Source organism: Physella acuta, unplaced genomic scaffold, assembly GCF_028476545.2.
Source record: "Physella acuta isolate Inbredline_101_S28 unplaced genomic scaffold, ASM2847654v3 ptg000767l, whole genome shotgun sequence".
Lineage (NCBI taxonomy): Eukaryota > Metazoa > Mollusca > Gastropoda > Physidae > Physella > Physella acuta.
In genome coordinates, this window is record NW_026732285.1 from 128370 (window position 1) to 142296 (window position 13927).

Below are 13927 nucleotides of genomic sequence, written 5' to 3' on the forward strand. Positions count from 1 at the left end.
TGTTCTTAGAAAGTGCTTGAATACATATTTGGTACAGGGGTTATAAGGAGGTAAGGGGTTACGCCACCCTTGATATTTTATTAGTGGATACTTGGGTTATACCATCCTTGATATTTTATAAGTGGATACTTGGGTCATGGCATCCTTGATATTTTATCAGCGGATACTTGGGTTATGGCATCCTTGATATTTTATTAGTGGATACTTGGGTCATGGCGTCCTTGATTATTTATCAGTGGATACTTGGGTTACGGCATCCTTGATATTTTATCAGTGGTGGATACAAACTGTTTATAAAATGTGGTAAGAAGGGTGTCCATCCAGTTCCCCTGGATGATGGATGGGTCTGATGTGACTTGTCATGATGCTGTGACATGTTAGCTCTGCTGCTGTGACAAGTGCTTGGACCAATCCTGATCATGTGACCTGTTCTGGCACTGAGAAGATTCTAGGCCTAGTCTTATTCAAACCTTGATGAGCAGAAGTAACTGTCTAGTGAAACTTAGAGATACTTTATTTCTTGAAAATCTCTAAGAAAAATGATGATATTGATAGGTATTATCATTTGAATATTCATCTTTCATTCTTTTGGTTAAATAGGTCTATTAGTTGATTATATCTCTTTCTTCTTATTAAATAAGTATGTTGGTTGATTAGGTCTCTCTTTTTTATTAAATCAGTGTGTTGGTTGATTAGGTCTCTTTCTTTTGGTTAAAAAGGTCTATATTGGTTGATTAGGTCTCTTTGTTTTGATTAAATAAGTCTGTTGGTTGATTAGATCTCTTTGATTCTTTTGGTTTAATTAATTAAGATAATTAATTCTCTAAGTTGGTTAGGTGTTATATTCCCAAATTGAAAACAGAAAAACAAATGTATATCCAGCAGTGGAAGTGATTCATGTGGTTATGATACATGTCTGCATGTCAACATACAGGAGAGGTCATATGTCAGGTCAAAGGTGACATAGCATTTGTTTTACTCATCCACGGAGTGTGCAGCCAGGAGGAGGGGCGGAAATTAGCCGCACCTGCTGTTTGTGTTTCATTTACTCCAGGTCTGGGTGTTGTCGTCACGTGATGAGCCAGTTGACAGTAGTTTGGTGCTGGTGTTCACGTGATCGTTTACATGTCACTTGATCTCTAGCTGTGTAGTGGCGTAGCTAGGGGAGGGCGGGTGGGGCGGCCGACCCCCAGCGAGCGCCTAACGGGGTAGAAGAAAAAGCTTACCCTGAGCTGCATTATTGAAATATTCACAATCTAAGTTGAGGAATTAGACTGCTACTTGGCTTTACGGACTGGGTTAACTATCTTCGTCATCGATTGTTTGACACCAAAATAAAAAACTGTTACAGGATAGTGATTGGGAGTGGCGCTTTTTCACTACCTTGAATAACTATTAAATTGGGGGGGGGGGGCTAAAATTTGATAATTCGCCCCGGGCGCTATAATGGGTCGCTATGCCTCTGTAGCTGTGTGGATGTTCGAGTGTTGGACTTTAAGCGTTTAGTCCAAACGCAGAGAAACTGAGGTGGTTACGTTTAGGCTTAGATTCAGCGTTATCGTGTCAAAATCTTTGTTCCCTCTAAGCTGCGCGGCCGCACAGTTGTTTTGAACCTGCCGCGCAGCGATTTTGTTAAATACATATATCCTTGTTTAAGACTTTTAGAACACCGCGCACTCAAAGTACCCGTTGCACTTGAACTTTTTCGTCTTAGAGGGAACGTTAGTTAAAATACATTAGCATTTGACGCTAAGCTTAAGCAGGGAAATGCCTAGACTTGCTCTGATAAAGAACTCAAATATTGTTGCGTACTAATCCCTAAACCCCTCCCTCCCCTCCTCCAATTCTTGCAAAACCCAGCCCAGTTCTGGCACTGTAAACTGTAAACAAATGACACCAGTTCCACTGTTGTAGGATTGAAGGCTTGTAGTTGTGTCATCTCCTGAAGTGGTCTACAACCCCCGAGCTGTTTACAGCACCGCTCGTCAACGGTGAAAGGTGGCCGTAAATTTGGGCTGCCACTTGTCGCCTAGTTGTTTGATACTAACATTGTATTTAGTTTTTTTTTCTTCTTTAAACGTTTGCCAGATGTAGTTTATTTCTACCTCGGTCTGATGTATTATTTGTTTGCTCCTTGTATAAACATGAGCTCATTAGCAGCAACAACAGCGTTTACTCTGGGCGGATCTGTTGAACACATAGGTGTTGGTCACCTAATTAATTTAGATGCCGTCTTATCAAAATAATTTACTCTACTTCCCCTGCTTTAGAGACTGCTATAACTCCTAAGGGATTTTAACTACCTTTTATCCAAGAAATTGTTTTTTTTTTTTTATTTTATATTAAATGTATGTGCAATTGTTTCTATAACGTTGTTGGGTTCATAATAAAGGATATGGAAATATAACTGTATTGTTTGTTTGGAGTATGATGTATAAAGGTGTTTATGTTATCATGTATGTGACAACGTAATGCAACAAGGGTGATTTATAAAAATTGCGGTGTTCGTCACAAAAACGACCTTTCGTCATCCTATTTTTTCGTCGTTTGTGCCCAAGACACGAGGCAGATGAAGTAGAGTTAATCTGTTTCAACGACCTCGGCATACAGCGGGATAGCGTGCTCAACATTATGCTCAGTCGCCAAATTGTCCCCAACGTGAGTCCGGTAGTCATCAGAGCTGGGTGGACACGGGGACGTCCTAAAGACTCGAGACTTTCGGGCTAGCAGTCGTAAGCTCGACCGTTCGACCACGCCGCCCCTTTAACCTGAGTTTTAAAAAAAAAGGAGTTTGAAGTGATCTCTATATATGATGTGGAGCAAAAAACAATAACCATTTGTTTCAAAGTGACCAGGAACTAGTGTCCATTTCCGTCGATGTTGACCTGTGGCCAGCAGCAACTCTATCGATACTTTTACCACCACACGATAAGGCCAGCCCTGGTTAACCAATTACCCCACGTTACGTAATGAAAGGGATGGCGATCATTGATCGTATGATAACCCCATACGGGGGGGGGGGGGGGGGGGGGGGGGGGGGGGGGCTATAAAATATTTCTCACAGATTTTTTTTGGCAGTGTGGGATTTGTAAAAGGTAATTTATTTTAAACTCATGACAACCGTTTATTTATTTGTAGCTATTAAAAAATTACTTGTCTAGATTGTTGTTAATATTTTACTGTGAATAAATTGAAATTGATTTGAAGATATTTGAGATACAGGGACCTAAGTATACAACTCAGCTAAAAACTAAGCCCCCCCCCACCCCCCCCCCCCCCCCCCCCCGAAGAGATGCCTGGAAGAAACTCTGACCCCAACACCGCAAACTGGGCTAAATCAGTTCATGAACCCGAGCTCAAAGGTCACCAGTCTATTTATACTGTCTATTTCTCCTTCACAAAATGTTATGGTGTTATGACGATAGAAGTCTTGAAAGTCTATTCGAACTTAGCAAAACGGCAATAGGTTCAGTGTTTCGTTCGGCCATCTTTCCGGGGGAAGGATTGGGGGGGGGGGGTTGGGTTGGGAGGCAGTGCCCACAGAGCCCGTTTACCGCTCCGGACGACATAGAATAATATTAAAATTGAAACGATGTACTTTAACCATTACTCCCCCCCCCCCTTCCCCGAAATTTGAAGTGCCTTACCCACTCCCGGGAGTTTTCAAAAGCGCCCACCCCCTTCCATGGAGTAGAAAGTGTGAACGAAACTTTGAATGGTTTTGTGAGTAGGGGAATTTGTTTTCGGTATAAACTAATAAGTGAGCAGCATTTCCGGAGGCTAATACTGGTTAAAATATATATGTTGTATATAAATTACATTTTGGTGGACGGGGAGGGGAGGGGGGGGTGGACGTGCTTCTAGCAGTGCCGCCCCCACCCGATAAGATGCCTTGGAAAAAAAACTGCAGAAAATCAATACAGCATCAATGTTTAACTTTTCGGGTGAATTCTTCAATATAGAACAAAGATAATCCTAATACTTGACGTAATAGTTCGTTTTATTGTTCTTATTAAATTCTGGTATAGGTATTAATTAAGTACGCAATAATAATTTTTATTTAGAAGAGCGAAGGTGAAGAAGAAACTTTTCTGGTTTTCTTAGGGAAATCCCCTCTTCGTACCAGGGGTGTGTTAAAGGATTGGATTGATTTGGGCGGGGGGGGGGGGCGTTGCTGCGTTTTTTCGTCACATGGGTTGGTCAGCCACTGTATGTCCGGGTGATATTTGGAACGTTGGGGGGGGGGGGGGGAGAATGGATGTCATGTGGTGATGTGACGTCAATGCTTTTAAATAGAGAATTTTGTAAAGATATTTGTTCATATTCATATCAAATGGGGAAATCAAAGTTTAGTATAGATTGTATATCCCAGTTTAAAATTATTCAAAATACACACACAATTCCCTGATATTGCAACGTTTTAATTTAAGAATGCTATTGTTTTTTTAGCGCAATGAATAATTACATAAAAACTTTATTAGAAATCACTGAACAATATTTATCAAGGATAATAGAGGGGGAAAAAACATTTCCTTTAACTTTACTAACTACAAAAACTTTTTTCAATTAGATCTAGTCATTGTTTACATGCAAGTTAATTTCAGCTGAATGCACAGAAATAAATTGGAACTTTGTGATCGTTTTAGGGAAAATGGCTGACGTTCTGACTGCTGCTTATGGTGTACTTACTTAGTAGATAAGATCTAGATTTTCTAGTTTTGTTTCGTGGCTTGATGTAGTGTAAAAAAGTAAACTCTCCAGGATCACGTGATATGGATGGCAGATTTACATGTGTGAATATAAGGTAAATATTCTACCTTGGTTGCCTGGCAACAATGTTAGGAGATGATAACATAAGCCACCACAATGTTAGGATATAATCAACATAAGCCCCCACAATGTTAGGAGATGATCAACATAAGCCCCCACAATGTTGAAAGATGATCAACATAAGCCCCCCACAATGTTAGAAGATGATAACATAAGCCCCCACAATGTTAGGAGATGATACGTAAGCTTCCTCAATGTTAGGAGATGATCAACATTAAAGCCTATATAATTTTAAATGATCAACATAAGCCCCCACAATGTTAGGAGATGATAACATAAGCCCCCACAATGTTAGGAGATGATACGTAAGCTTCCTCAATGTTAGGAGATGATCAACATTAAAGCCTATATAATTTTAGATGATCAACATAAGCCCCCACAATGTTAGGAGATGATAACATAAGCCCCCACAATGTTGAAAGATGATCAACATAAGCCCCCCACAATGTTAGAAGATGATAACATAAGCCCCCACAATGTTAGGAGATGATACGTAAGCTTCCTCAATGTTAGGAGATGATCAACATTAAAGCCTCCATAATTTTAGATGATCAACATAAGCCCCCACAATGCTAAGAGATTTTTACTTAGGCTCTCAGATCAAGGCCTCTTACAACTAAATCTCTAACTTGCAAATTATGCTAAAAGACCCAAAATAACACTAAAAATGAACTAAATTACAACCCCCCCCCCCCCCCTCCACAACCTTCATTTTAGCACACACTCAAAGACACACTAGAACATTGATTGAATGTCTAATCATTCCATATTTGCAAACATTAACAAAGATCTAAAAATCAGGGGCAGACAAACGCTGTGCAGTTAACTATCTTGTCAAACTATACTTGAATGTTAACACTTATAACGGGAGAATGTACTTGGGTATCTATTACATTTTATTTTTATGAGTTTATAAGCACTTTATCGTAGATGACTTTCATTTTATTGCCGTTTTTTTTTTTTAAATCACGATCTGACTAAGTCACCTTGATTTCTTTAAAACGGGAACGATCCTTGCACGCCGCATAATCTCCCTTTATAGATAAAGGGCTTGGATACCGTAAGGTTTGGAGGGGGGGGGGGGGGGGGGAGTTGGGGAGGGGGTGTTAATATGCATTTCAATGCGAGTTCAAATATGTCACGTTTCTATTGTAGGGCTGTGTTAGATCATGTGATATTTGCACGTTTTCTTCTTTTTTTTTTTTTTTTATAAATTATTTCAAGCGTGTCGTGTGCATGTCTGTGTCAAATGATCTTTTTAATTCATGAAAAACATGAATCATTCTAAGTAGTCACGGCGTGAAACGAACTTGAAATTTTTAGTTTTTAGATAGTTTATTGTGAAATGCAATTTTGCACGTATTTTTTTTTTACAAAATATTTTATGAGTTATCAAACCAATATGGGATAGTCAGCTACCAAAGCCCATGCAATTGCTGACATCATAGCACGTGATCGCTGCAGGGCTTGAGGGGGCACGTAGGAGGTAAAACAAACAGGGGTTTCAATTTTCAGCCCCACCCCCCCACCCCCAACATACACAAACACACATCCTGAACCCAATGTCTCTCTTAATAAAGAAATCAGTCCAATATCACGATTTAATCACCAGAATTGTTTTAACACTTTAAAATCGTAAATTGTAGTCTATTTTGGGTGTGTGTGGGGGGGGGGGGAATAATATTATCGGGGCCTTTTTAAATGGAAAAATAACCGAAAATAAAAATAAGCAAACACGCAATATAAAATTAGATAGGACCACATTTCATCTGTTACAAGTCGTCACAAATATATATACCTCCTCCACTAATTTTAGTCTGTTTTATTCCACCACCCCCTCCCACTACCAAGACCCAAAAAAAAAAAAAACATAGTACCAACCCAGCAATTGGTAGTTGTTGTTTTGGTTTTTTTTTAATTATTATTTGTTAACATTACGACATAATGAAGAATTTCAAGTTTGACACTAAAACACAAACATATTTTTTGTAGCCCAGCATAAAAAAAAAGTTTCCATTTTTACAATAACTAGGACGTCATAACAACATCATTCAGTAATGACGACTAGCCTAATAACTGTCAACAACAGATTGATCAAGCAGGCCCATTATTAGAGTGTAGCATGAACTGCATGCAATTTTATTTAAACTTATGTTTTATTAATTATACAACTCAATTAATGTTGTTCTTAGAAAATTAATTACAAATAACTATTAAAAAGAAAACGATGATGCACTAATTCAAAGCAAACAGCAGGGATAGACCATTAGATCGTCTCCCTTTGTTTCCAACAGAACATCTTTTGAAAATAAACAAAGCAATCTAATAATATAGGCTATCAACATAGATATATTTTACAATACATTAAATCTAGCTTGAAAAAAAATGTGCGATTTATTTTCTCTAAGTATATAGTTTCTAACTTTATTTTATTAATGGTGCAAAAAAAAAAAAATTATGACATTTCTGGATTCGATTCATTGTAAAAGTTTGTTTACAACGTTGGTCCCATGTCACGATTGCCGTAACAGTTGACTTACCTCGTCTACCCATAATGCAATGTCATTGAGGCTTGGATCGTACGGATAATTCTAAATTTAGTAACTCTGGTTTTTCCCGGGGATTCCCCTCGTAGAATAGAAAAAAAATATAGCAGTAGAATTATGGGGTGCTAATGATTTGTTTTCACTAATTGACGCAGTAGCATGCGTTATTTTATTTGATTGTAATAGTGAAAATTTAAAAACAAAAACAAAAAATCAATAATCAAATTCATATCTTAAGTCCAATTTTTTTAAAGACATATATGATGTTATTATTTATAATAAATCAAAAGAATATAGTAAGCTTAATAAGTAAATTACGTTTTAAATAAACAAAAGAAAAAAAAACCACTTTAATATATAAATACAAAATACCCTTCAACCACTAAAGAACGTCATTTTTACTGTCCTAAAATGCATTACAGATTATTTTAATTGATAAGGCATATATTATATAACCCTAAATATTTGTATTATTAATGATCTTTTTTAAAAGTATTTTTTTTCAAGAAGTGTGTGACAATGTATTTAAAAGGACACATGTTGATTTTTGAATCGCAATTTCGATAGCAAATAATAGACATGAATACATGTACCTGAAATTCATCAGGCCTAAGTATTTTAATTTAATTAAAATTTAATACAAATATAATACATTTTGGATTAAATATAAGTTTTAGTGACTAACTATCAATTTGAAAGATAATCAAAACTGAATTGGTTTCGGTAAGTGTTTAAGTTGCTGAACATGTTACCAAAATGTTATCAAAACGACAGTTTCAAAAAAAAAGAAAATAAAAAGGATCAGGTTCCACCGAGATTTGAACTCGGATCGCTGGATTCAGAGTCCAGAGTGCTAACCATTACACCATGGAACCAGTTGATACGAAAGACCAAAATAACTATTTATACCTTATTCAAATATTTATAATTCTTTGAAGAAATATTGATAAAATGTTGTTTTAGCGTTTCTATATTTTTTTAAAGTCGATACTGTTTAGCAATTTTATTTGAATGATAATTTTTATAGCCTAAATAATTTTACTTTCGTTTCGATTCAACCCGCTTTTTTATTTTTGGTGATTCATAGTTTTTCGAATGGGCGTGGTTATGGCGGACCAATAAAATCGTCTAAATACAGGAAAGCCCCCCTCTCTCGTAGGAATTCCTTCGTAGCTTGTTGACAGGCCGCCGGGTGTACTCATTTCTATATATTCAAAGTGTACTGTGGATTCTTTAGCTTCATTATTTTGTTGATATTTAGTGATTGTTTACTGCAGAGCAAAAATAAAAATTGACAAATCAAAGATTGCATTTTTTTGCATTGCACAAAGCTGAAAACATTCGACAAAGAATAATTAATTATTAGTGGACTCTCCGTGACCTCTCCAGCGAGAGCTGACCTATTTCTACACATTGACTCTACAAAAGGCAGGTCTGTTTTCAAGTTGATTTTTAACCGTATACTTATATGCATGCATACTATTTATTAAAACACCACACTTATATAGAGATCTAGATAGTTTTAAAAAAACAAGTATGTTTTTTACCCTTCTGTGTTTTTTCCCCATGCTTTTCGTTAGCGTAGGCCTACTTCAAAAGAATGAATGAGAAAATAAAAATATCGATTAGCGAGAATATTTGAGATGACTTATTGATCTGTGGCATAACTTGTCTCACTGTCGTTTTTAGTAGACTATCTTAGTCCGATTTTTTTTTGTTAAATAATGCTTACGATTAAAGCTAATTAGCTAACAGTTTAAGTAATTAGACACATAAGCTAAGTTGTTTTGTAGTTGTAGGCATATATCTTAGTATTTGGGCCTATTTTATTTGCTAAACGTAGAATTTTTAACTAGTTAGGCTACTGGGGGCCCTACTAATATTACAATTATTAGACTTATGATACCATTATTAATGAATTACTACATTAGTTAATGTTTACTGTATCAGAGAGAAAAAAACTGTGCTTATTTTTCAATGGTGCTTAAAATTAATTGCATTTTGCATGTTGATTACATAAGAGTTCTTAACAGAAATTCAGAAATTGATTGCCACGACTTTACAGAATTATGTCATTACTTTATGAATTACAGATTATGTCATACATTGAAGAAACAGTATAAAAACTGAGTTCTGATTAAAATGCAACTTTTTTTTTCTATAATAAATATCCCTACACTTACTCTAACCCTAGATCTATAACCCATCAGATATAGATTTTCTACACGCAGAGAAAAAAAAAACTCGTGTTTAGATCTCTATCGACGTTTTTACAAGACTAATAAAAACAAGTGCTGTTGTGCACCAAACGTGTCATAAATGTGAGCAGTTTGCAACATGCCTGAAGTAAAGGCGAATGGGTGGAAGGTAGGGAGGGAAGTCTATTCTTGAAGCTTCGAACCTATCTCTTCCCATCACCGGCTAGACGGTGCATACGGGATGGTTAAATCGATGACTCAGCGAAGTATTTTTTTTTAGCAGCTGAAACCCAGACAACCAGGTCGGTCTTTCACAAACCGTTACACCGTTAGTCTGGGGGAGGGGGTGGGGAGGCATGTCTGGGTGGCTCCAGGTTCGTGGCTCCACCTGAATGTATTCCTCGCTGTGTGAGTCTTGTTTGTTTAGTTCGTGTGGTTGTGTGGCTCTTGTGGTTCTAAGACCGTGTGGATTGTGTGGTTCCACTTCTGTGTATCTCTTATTTCTGTTGGTTTTTGTGTGTAAATGTTTGTCTAACTCGTGTGATTGTGTGGTTCTAAGAACGTGTGGATTGTGTGGTTCCGTTCGATTCTGTGAATCTCTTATTTATGTGGTTTGTGTGGATGCATGTCAGTGTGGCTCATGTTAGCACCTTGTCTTGCATCTATGTGGTTGCATATTTTAATGCCGTTGTTTTAGTGGATCTATATCCTTATAGAAATTACGCTCGAGTGCTTAAAAGTATATAAGAGTCCATATTATTTTTCTGAATAGGTTTGTTCGAGGTCTATGTTGAACATTGTGTAACGGTTCGATATATGAGTGTTTTCTGATTGTTGCCATGTCCTGATATGACTGATAATTCCTTCTCTCTATGGTGTTTTATCTAAATCCCTACACAGTTTCATTTCAATACGATGTAGTTCTCTATATCCATGTATAGTTTCGAGACAATTATAAATTCCAGCACTAAAACACCCTACTTCTTGGAACATTCTCCGAGTAAAAATATTCCCTCTAGCCCTATTGCTATTAAGCATAAATCAACATAAATCACCCCCCCCCCCCCATATTATGTCGTTTTTTAGATAACCAACTCCACCCACCCCCTCCCACCGCCCGAACCGACATAACCTTCGTCCCCATTCCGGTTATTTACATTACCTATAGAGATAGGGTTCATTTAATTACCGCCAGCTTCAAGCGATGGGCCGATTTATTTGCTTAGTATGTCATTTGGCCTTGGCTTCAAAGAACAGCAACTCATGGTTAAGGTTCAAAAATTGTGTTCTCTTACTTTTGAAAAAAAACCTGAAAGTAATTATCTATTAAATCGTATTTCCGCTGTAGTCAGCAATGTGTGCATACACTCGTCTGCTAAATACTAATTACCGCCGGATGGCGTTACCATTAAAAGAGCTTCCTTGATGAAATTTGTAAAAAAAAAAATATATCATATAGATTAGATACATGGTTGAAACCATTGGCGTAAATATCGCATGGATATTCACTCGGCTTTCGCTAGTTGCTGTAAATATTACATGAGCGTTTAATGACATCACAAGCGACTGTAAATGCTGCATGTCTATTCAATCAGAAAAATCCTGGTTGTTTTAAATATTACATGAACAATAAGGGACACCGCTGTTGTTATTATTACAAGAACATTAAAGCGCAATTTGCTGGTTGTTATAACACAAACATCAAGATGACAGACTGTACATATATAAACACAAACACACACATATATATATATATATATATATATATATATATATATATATATATATATATATATATATATATATATATATATATATATATATATATATATATATATATATATAATGTGTACATTTAGCCCACATTAGCCAAAAGTTGTATATATGCAACATAAACATCAAGAGGGCAATCAGCACCGCAAACATGAGCACATAGGTAACATTTGCAGACGAGAGAAATTCCTTGACGTTCCCAGCCGCAGTTTCCTGGTACTCTGAAGGGTGTGAGCTCCATTCAATGAAAGATCAACGGGGTGGTTCTTTGCGCGGGAAATGACTAAGTCATGGGTGAGTAGAATGTTCTGAGTTCTGCTATATGATAGGTGTGGGTAGTGGGTCCTATATGATAGGTGTGGGTGAGGGGTTCCTATATGATATGTGTGGGTGAGGGGGGTCCTATATGATTGGTTAGGTGTTAGTGAGGGGCCCTATATGATAGGTGTGGTGTATAGGGCCCTATAACTAGTATATGATAGGTGTGGTGTAATGGGCACCACGTGATAGGTTAGGTGTGGGTATTGGGCCCTATATGATAGGTTAGGTGTGGGTATTGGGCCCTATATGATAGGTTAGGTGTGGGTATTGGGCCCTATATGATCAGTTAGGTGTGGTGTAATGAGCACCACGTGATAGATTAGGTATATGAGTATTTGGCCCTGTGTGCTGAGTTAAGGGTGAGCTGTACATCATCGTAAAACAGGGATGAGCAGTGCATTCGTAATAATGATCACACTGTCCTTATGTTCGAGTTAAAAGTCTGTAAAGTTCGGAATTGTTGGTTCAATTTGACGATATGAAGTCTCTATTAAGATTTAGGCTGTTTTGGTGCTGTGTGGTGTATAAAGAAACACATTATCGCGTCGATTCGATGACTTCGTCTGAATTACCCTTTACAGTACGATACAATCATTGACATCATGTGCTGTTGTAACGGGGGGGGGGGGGGGGGGGAAGGTAGTAGCAACACGAATGACAACTGACCAACAAGACAATGATGAAGTGGGCAGCTAGTACAAACTCGCGTCGTTAGCTAAACGTGGCTCCCATTACATCAGATAGCAGTATTCTCCCACAGAGGCGTAGCGACCCCTCCCGGCGCTCGGGGACAAACTTTCCATCTGCCCCTCCCACCCCCCCCCCCCCCCCCCAATAAATTTTTTATTTTTATAATTCAAAATAGCAGCTAAAATGAGCTTATTTTCGCGCCCTTAGGGTCGGCACCCGGGGACATATGCACCCCTCGTCGCTACGCCTCTGATTCTCCACTGCCACTACACCTTCGCTGAACCTAACCCCCCCCCCCCCCCCACTCAATCTGAAGTATTCTATATGGAAAAAAAAAGTCTCAGCGTATACATCATGTTTTCAGTTTGCTTATCTTATTAATATTTAAGATGTTGCAAGTGGTGGTAATACTCTGATGGCAAACATAGTAACTTTAACAATAGCTTAATCTCATCCCCCAACCCTCACCTTTCAACTGGATTATAATGCACAGTTCCGGTGTGTTTCTTTGCATTTCATGTTTTAAATTCGTTTTTTTAAAGCGTCAGACATTGTTTTATGTGTCCTCCCCTCCGAGCGTGTTTCTTCATTTAAGCGCCTAAAATAGAGCTTGAATAGGTGTCTAAATTAGGGCAAGTCGTGACCCCCACTGCGAATCTTGGCAATTTTTCAATGCCTTTATCCCACCCACCTTTATCCTAGTTTACATAGCCATTTTGTCACTCTGACGGAAGGTCTATTTTTAAATATTATACACAGCTTACTACCCGTCTTCTCCCCCCTCCCCCCCTTACAACCTTCCCCATTATGATATTGTTGAAGATAATCTAAATCGTTTCTCTAGGATTGTACATTGTTATAAGGGCGGCTTACATCAGAAGTGGATTAGTTTAGTTCGTCTTGAAGAAATATCTGGATTTAACCTAGCCATTTAACTAATTTGCTCTAATTTAATTAATTCTTTAAACTTTTAAGTCCAGAGTTCGGATCCAGGTGAGAAATATTTGTTTTTACCTTTTGACCTTTAACCTAAAGTTGATTCTTATCCACTTTATTACATCATCTTGCCCTCCCCCCCCCCTCCTCTCCTTTCTCTTCACCCTAAACTCATCTTTCTCATCCCAATGGTTATCCAGTGTCACCCCCCCCTCCAAGTTATCTAGACTTCGTACTTAGTACAAGTACTTAGTTGGTACCAGTTGGTTTCGAACACAGGCCCAGTGTGAGATTGTGGTGCGTAGTTTGGTGTTGTCGCTCCACCGCAGACCACCCATGGCTGCTAGCTCTGCGCGGTCATGCGAGACGGGGTCGACCCAGATGAGATGGGCTGATCGTTGGGCCCTCCAAATGTAGCCTCGTGTTGGTGGTGTGTTTATCACATGTGTGATCTTACAAACAAATGTGTGCCCCCCCCCCCCCACTCCTCCACCCCCCTATACTTTTTGTGGGATGATCCGTATTGTAAATAGATGACCCGACTTGTTAATAGGGTTCTATTGACTGCATGGACGAATCTATTGTTCGGGGGAGAAAAGTCAATAAATAACCACATTGAACGGACTTTTAACA

General features: G+C 38.0%; 1 long non-coding RNA gene and 1 other non-coding gene across 2 annotated transcripts in view; one reads left to right on the forward strand and one right to left on the reverse strand.

Moving 5' to 3' along the window:
• Positions 1-8179: 8179 nt before the first annotated feature.
• On the reverse strand, positions 8180-8251 carry Trnaq-cug (transfer RNA glutamine (anticodon CUG)). Its single transcript has one exon. It is a non-coding gene; the product is annotated as a tRNA-Gln (tRNA).
• A 286-nt stretch (positions 8252-8537) lies between these two features.
• The window catches only part of LOC131950476 (uncharacterized), a 32591-nt gene continuing 27201 nt past the window's right edge, over positions 8538-13927 (forward strand). Inside the window, exon 1 of the long non-coding RNA XR_009388316.1 lies at positions 8538-8808. This is a non-coding gene — a long non-coding RNA (uncharacterized LOC131950476). The remainder of the gene's footprint in view (positions 8809-13927) is intronic.